This window comes from Oncorhynchus keta, chromosome 23, assembly GCF_023373465.1.
Source record: "Oncorhynchus keta strain PuntledgeMale-10-30-2019 chromosome 23, Oket_V2, whole genome shotgun sequence".
Taxonomy (NCBI): Eukaryota; Metazoa; Chordata; class Actinopteri; order Salmoniformes; family Salmonidae; genus Oncorhynchus; species Oncorhynchus keta.
Window position 1 is genome coordinate 12,505,895 of NC_068443.1, and position 6,378 is coordinate 12,512,272.

A 6,378-nucleotide genomic window follows, 5' to 3' on the forward strand; every position below is an offset into this window, starting at 1 on the left:
GGCATATCAAGAAGCTGATTAAAGAGCATGATCAACACACAGGTGCATCTTGTGCTGGGGACAATAAAAGGCCACTCTACAATGTGTAGTTTTGTCACACAACACAATGCCACAGTTGTCTCAAGTTTTGAGGGAGCGTGCAATTGGCATGCTGACTCCAGGAATGTCCACCAAAGCTGTTGCCAGATAATTCTATGTTAATTTCTCTACCATAAGCCACCTCCAAAGTCATTTTAGAGAATTTGTCAGTACATCCAACCGGCCTCACAACAGCAGACCACGTGTAATCACGCCAGTCCAGGAACTCCACATCCGGCTTCTTTACCTGCAGGATCATCTGAGACCAGCCACCCGGACAGATGATGAAACTGAGTATTTCTGTCTGTAATAAATCCCTTTTGTGGGGGAAAACTCATTCTTATTGGGTGGGCCTGGCTCCCCAGTGGGTGGGCCTATGCCCTCCCAGGCCCACCCATGGCTGCACCCCTGCTCAGTCATGTGAAATCCATAGATCAGGACCTAATTTATTTATTTCAATTGACTGATTTCCTTATATGAACTGTAACTCAGTAAAATCATTTAAATATATTTTTGTGCAGTATATACAAAGGAAAGCAAGGTTTGAAACAATTCTGTTTTAGTCACATATCTGTTTGGGACTCTTGCGGTCAATTTGCAGTCTACAAATGATTTGTAATTATGTTTCCGCCCCCTGACCATCCACTCATGAAAGAAACGGCCAGCGGCTAAATCTAGACGATGCCTGCTGTATGCGATCCCTGTATTCCTGCAAGTGAAATGTGTTCAGGAAGTGGTGTCGACCATGCAGAAATGTCACCTTCCTGCCCAACTTGTCATTTTCACTTTCCTCCAGGAGCTCATGGCTGCAGGAAAGGCCCCATCTACATTGAACGCGTAAATGGCAGCCATCTCTATGGGTCATAACCAGATTGCAGGTGCAACGTCAGGGCACACCCTCTGGTATCGTAGTTAGTTAAAAGGTGCACCCCAAGGCTCCTTCAGTACCCCTCATGGGAGTTCATTACAATCACTTATGAGCCCTGTCTTCACCTGAGCTACAGTGCCTTCACAAAGTATTCATACCCCTTGTCTTATTCCACATGTTATTGTTTAAAAGCCTGAATTCAAAATGGATCAAATGTGAATGTTCTGTCTCACACATCCACACACAATACCCCATAATGACAAAGGGAAAACATGTTTGTATACATTTTAGGATAATTTAGTGAAAAGGAAATACAGAAATGTCTCATTTACATACAATGCATTCGGAAAGTATTCCCCTTGCCATTTTCCACATTTCGTTACGCTACAGCCTTATTATAAAATTGTTTTGTACTGAAAAAAAGCAAAAACAGGTTTAGATATTCTTGCAAATGTTTGAAAAATAAAAAACTGAAACACCACATTTACATAAGTATTCAGACCCTTTACTCAGTACTGTGTTGAAGTACCTTTGGCAGCGATTACAGCCTTGAGTCTCCTTCGGTATGATGCTACAACCTTGGCACACCTTTATTTGGGGAGTTTCTCCCATTGTTCTGTGCAGATCCTCTCAAGCTGTCAGGTTGGATGGGGAGCGTCGCTGCACAGCTATTTTCAGGTCCCTCCAGAGATGTTTTATCGTGTTCAAGTCCGGGCTCTGGCTGGGCCACTCAAGGACATTCAGAGACTTGTCCCGAAGCCAGTCCTGCATTGACCCTAAGCACATAGCCAAGACAATGTCCTGTTAGAAGGTGAACCTTGACCCAGTCTGAGGTCCTGAGCGCTCTTGAGCAGGTTTTCATCAAGGATCTCTGTACTTTGCTCCGTTCATCTTTCCCTCGATCCTGACTAGTCTCCCAATCCCTGCCGCGGAAAATCATCCCCACAGCATGATGCTGCCACCACCATGCTTCACCATAGGGATGGTGCCAGGTTTTCTCCAGATGTGACTCTTGGCATTCAGGCCAATGAGTTCAATCTTGGTTTCATCAGACCAGAGAATCTTGTTTCTCATGGTCTGAGAGCCTTTTGGCAAACTCCAAGCAAGCCGTAATGTGCCTTTTACTGAGCAACGGTTTCCGTCTGGCCACAGATCTGTGCCCAACACAATCCTGTCTCGGAGCTCTACGGACAATTCCTTCAACCTTATAGCATGGTTTTTGCTCTGACATGCACTGTCAACTGTGAGACCTTATATAGACAGGTGTGTGCCTTTCCAAATCATGTCCAATCAATTGAATTTACCACAGGTGGACACCAATCAAGTTGTAGAAACATCTCAAGGATGATCAATGGAAACAGGATGCACCTGAGCTCAATTTTGAGTCTCATAGCAAAGGGTCTGAATACCTAAATGTATACAAACCTGCTTTTGCTTTGTCATTAAAGGGTATTGTGTGTAGATTGATAAAATAAAATATTTCATCCATTTTAGAATAAGGCTGTAATGTAACAAAATGTGGAAAAGGGGATTTTTTGTAGTACGTTAGCTGGTGACGTAGCAAAACTCAGCAAAAAAGAAACGTCCCTTTTTCAGGACCCTGTCTTCAACTGATCATTTGTAAAAATCCAAATAACTTCACAAATCTTCATTGTAAAGGGTTTAAACACTGTTTCCCATGCTTGTTCGATGAATTAATGAACATGCACCTGTGGAACGGTCGTTAAGACACTAACAGTTTACCGACGGACGTTTAGGATGGCAACAGGATGGCAACAACAACTGCCCGAGTTACACCAGGAACGCACAAACCCTCCATCAGTGCTCAGACTGTCCGAAAATAGGCTGAGAGAGGCTGGACTGAGGGCTTGTAGGCCTGTTGTAAGGCAGGTCCTCACCAGACATCACCGGCAACAATGTCGCCTATAGGCACAAACCCACCATCGCTGGACCAGACAGGACTGGCAAAAAGTGCTCTTCACTGACGAGTCACGGTTTTGTCTCACCAGGGGTGATGGTCGGATTCGTGTTTATCGTCGACTAATGAGCGTTATACCGAGGTCTGTACTCTGGAGTGGGATCAAATTGGAGGTGGAGGGTCTGTCATGGTCTGGGGCGGTGTGTCACAGCATCATCGGACTGAGTTTGTTGTCATTGCAGGCAATCTCAACGCTGTGCGTTACAGGGAAGACATCCTCCTCCCTCATGTGGAACCATTCCTGCAGGCTCATCCTGACATGACCCTCCAGCATGACAATGCCACCAGCCATACTGCTCGTTCTGTGCGTGATTTCCTGCAAGACAGGAATGTCAGTGTTCTGCCATGGCCAGTGAAGAGCTCGGATCTCAATCCCATTGAGCACGTCTGGGACCTGTTGGATCAGAGGGTGAGGGCTAGTGCCATTTCCCCCAGAAATGTCAGGGAACTTGCAGGTGCCTTACATCTCACAGTAACAACTGGCACATCTGGTGCAGTCCATGAGGAGGAGATGCACTGCAGTACTTAATGCAGCTGGTGACAACATGATTTTGACCCCCCTTTGTTCAGGGACACATTATTCAATTTCTGTTAGTCACATGTCTGTGGAACTTGTTCAGTTTATGTCTCAGTTGTTGAATCTTGTTATGTTCATACAAATATTTACACATGTTAAGTTTGCAGAAAATAAACGCAGTTGCCAGTGAGAGGACGTTTCTTTTTTTGATGAGTTTAGTTAGCTGTTAGCCAATTGGTGTTCTCAACTAGTTCAAACCTAGTGAATGCCCCCAAGTCGTTCTTCCAATAACTCCCATAGAATATAAAATGTGGAATAACAACATGTCTTACTTCAGTCTGTGCTGGCCATGATGATGTTGAATCAAAGTGCAAGAAGTGATTGGATTTTCAAAAAGTCATCAATGTAAAGGAATTTCAGGAATATTATTATTTTCACCAAATGTCTTACCTAAATCCATTGACGTGGTTAACATTTTCCATTGATTTCACCTTGAAACATGTTAGTTGACAACTCAATCAAACATAAATCAAAACTAGACGTTGACCTGAAATGTGTGCCCATTGGGATACCTTCAAAGAAGGAATTCAACAACTGTCCTCTGGGAAAGTCCCTTCCTGAATGGTAACAAGACAGAGAGACCAACCACAGAGTCTAAACCTCAACTGTAGGGCACAGTGTCTTAACAGGTTTATTTCTGGTCGCACCCTGGCCTACGATTCAATGCCCTGGCTGACGCAGTTGTTATCATGAGGTGTCTCATCTTCTAGGACCAGCCTGCGAACTTTGAACACCATCTGTTTGCCAATTGTGTGGGCAGTAGCCTAGCTGGTACTGTCTCTGTTTGTATTCATACTACATGTACCGCCCTGCCAAATTCTCTCTATTTCACACAACGATAGACACACAGACAACTGCAAGTATGCAACAACAACAAAAAACACAATGGCACACATCAGGACAGGGAAAAAACGACATGTTCTCTCTCTGTCATTATCCCTCTCTCTGGTGCTCTGATGAGTCCACTCTATTAAACCTAATGAGATTGCTTGTGTCAATAATTGAGTAGGGTGTGGGTTACAGAGCACGGTGGAGGAACAGCAGAAAGAAGCAGTTACTCTGTCCACCATGTGTCACTGGAACCCCTGTTTGTTTGGTGGAAAAATAACTGTTAGAGGACACATACAAAAGGCACAATTATTTTTCGGGCAAGATTTAACTGGCGGTAGGCTAAATGGAAACAGAGTCTCTTTCAGTTTCACATTCTGCAATGTTGCCAGCCCTGATGTCACAAAGTGAGAGAAAAAGACAAATTCACATTTTTCATTATATCCATTACATGTTGTACAGGGAAAATGGAGTCCGAATTTGTGAACAGGTGAGTGAATTCACCAAAAAACGGGCTTTGTCGCTAGTGAAAGTTTTGTCGCTAGTGGTCATTCTGGTAGCTGCTTTATTGTAATACAGTAACGAATGAGCCCTGTCTCGTAGTGCTGAAATGTAGGACCCAATGATACAGTGCCTTCAGAAATTATTCATACCCCTTTACTTTTTTCACATTTTGTTGAGTTACTGCCAGAATTTCAAATGTATTGAATGTAGATTTTGTGTCACTGGCCTGCACACAATAATGTAATGTCAAAGTGGAATTATGTTTTTATCACTGAATACAAAAATTTAGTAAAAATGAAAAGCTGAAATGTCTTGAGTCAATAATGTGTTGTATTGGATTTGCCCCAAACATTACACTTTGTATTCAGAACAAAAAGGGAGTTGCTTTGCCACACTTTTTGCATTATTACTTTAGTGCCTTGTTGCTAACAGGATGCATGTTTTTGAATTTTTTTATTCTGTACAGGCTTCCTTCTTTTCACTCTGTCAATTAGGTTAGTATTATGGAGTAACTACAATGTTGGTGATCCATCTTCAGTGTTCTCCTATCAGAGCCATTCAACTATGTGACTGTTTTAAAGTTACCATTGGCCTCATTGTGAAATCCCTGAGCAGTTTCTTTCCTCTCCAACAACTGAGTTAGTGACTGGGTTTATTGACACACCATCTGAAGGTGAATTCATAACTTAACCAAGCTGAACGGGATATTCAATGCCTGCTTTTGGTGGTTGAATCTGTGTTTGAAATTCACTGCTCGACTGAGGGACTTTACAGATAATTGTGGGTGTGGGGTACAGAGAGGAGGTAGTCATTAAAAAAACATGTTAAACACTATTATTGACAGAGTGAGTCTATGCAACTTATGCTAATTTTTACTCCTTAACTTTAGGCTTGTCATAAAGGGGTTGAATACTTATTGACTCAAGACATTTCAGCTTTTCATTTTTTAAATATTTAGTCAAAACTCCAAAAAAACAATTCCACTTTGACAGTATTGGTTATTGTGTGTAGGCCGGTGACAAAAACAATCTACATTTAAAATTCAGGCTGTAAGAAAATTTTGGGGGGGAGAAAGGGTGTGAATACTTTCATTTGGTTGCTTTACAGCCTTATTCTAAAATTGATTGAATAGTTGAGTTTTTATCCTCATCTACACACAAGACCCCATAATGACAAAGCAAAAACAGGTTTGTAGAAATGTTTGCAAATGTATTAAAACAAATACCCTGAAGGATCACATTTAGAGAAGTGTTCAGACACTTTACTCAGTACTTTGTTGAAGCACCTTTGGCGGCATTTACAGCCTAGAGTCTTCCTGGGTGATGCAACAAGATTGACACACCTGTATTTGCTACACCTGTATTTGCTGAGTTTCTCCCGTTCTTCTCTGCAGATCCTCTCAAGCGGAGGCTGCAGGGTAGCCTAGTGAGTGGTTAGTGCGTTGCACTAGTAACCTGAAGGTTGCAAGTTCAAATCCCCGAGCTGTCGTTCTGCCCCTGAACACGCAGTTAACCCACTGTTCCTAGGCAGTCATTGAAAATAAGA